Below are 1,041 nucleotides of genomic sequence, written 5' to 3' on the forward strand. Positions count from 1 at the left end.
TGAAAGAAGAGCCACATTCCAGGGGACCTGCTGATTGAAAACGTTTTCTTCTGAAAGCAGTGAACCATCATAGCTCTGGACGAAGGGCTCTGTTGGAATTTGGAGTCTACCAAAGCATCAAAAGGGAACAGAGTGACTCTAACTCCCAGAAATCTCTTAACATGTGTTAGAGATGTGAGAATGATACTGAAATATTTCCAGTGGCGACTTCATTGTAATCTCAGGTCTAGAAAACAAAAGAACCCTTGAAAAGAAAACACAGACCCACGGTTGATTTTCTCGAGCATCGCTGTCTTGGACAAGCAATGATTCAGAGGAACCACTCTCCCCCTGCTTCAACCACCAGAGAGGAGGGCCTCCCAGTTACACATTGGACAACCGATTGCAGCCACGTCCCAGAAGACTGCCCTCCTCCTCGTATAACTTATGTTGAAGACTTAACTCTCCATTCCTTTAATATATAATTTCCAGTATTTTACGCACAAGAGAAAGAAGTTTATGCCAACCCATTTCTGCCGGGCTATTTAACCTCGGGGAAAAGTCACCTCACCTACCCACATCTGTCAAACTAGCCAACAGCAGTCAAGAACCCACCAAAGACGCCGTGGTAAATGTTGGCTTTCCTTTTATTAATATTTGAAGAGCTAACTGAAATCAAGTAAAGTGATTAACAGTTGCCACCACTTGACATAAAATGCCCTTTACTGAACTCACACACCGTTGCAGCAGTGATAAAACCACGCCTTTCTAGACCTCCTGTCTTTACTTACTGTCTTTCTCCAAATTGAATGCTCCATCTTGAACCATTTGTTTACCTATTTCATAAGAGTAAATGCCAAAGTCCCAAAGGCATGATTACTTTCTCGATTGCAGGAAGCGTGTCTTGTGCTTCTTTTGATTGCCTCAAAAAAACGTGTAGGATTCTTGGTACATAACAAATACCAGCTGAGATGAAGACATCATTTAGAGCTGGTGATAAAAGACAGTCTTTTTTTTTAAATTTTTATATTTATATAAAATTTATATAAATTTTATAGTCCA

This window comes from Balaenoptera borealis (genome assembly GCF_965194805.1).
Source record: "Balaenoptera borealis genome assembly, chromosome: 10".
Taxonomy (NCBI): domain Eukaryota; kingdom Metazoa; phylum Chordata; class Mammalia; order Artiodactyla; family Balaenopteridae; genus Balaenoptera; species Balaenoptera borealis.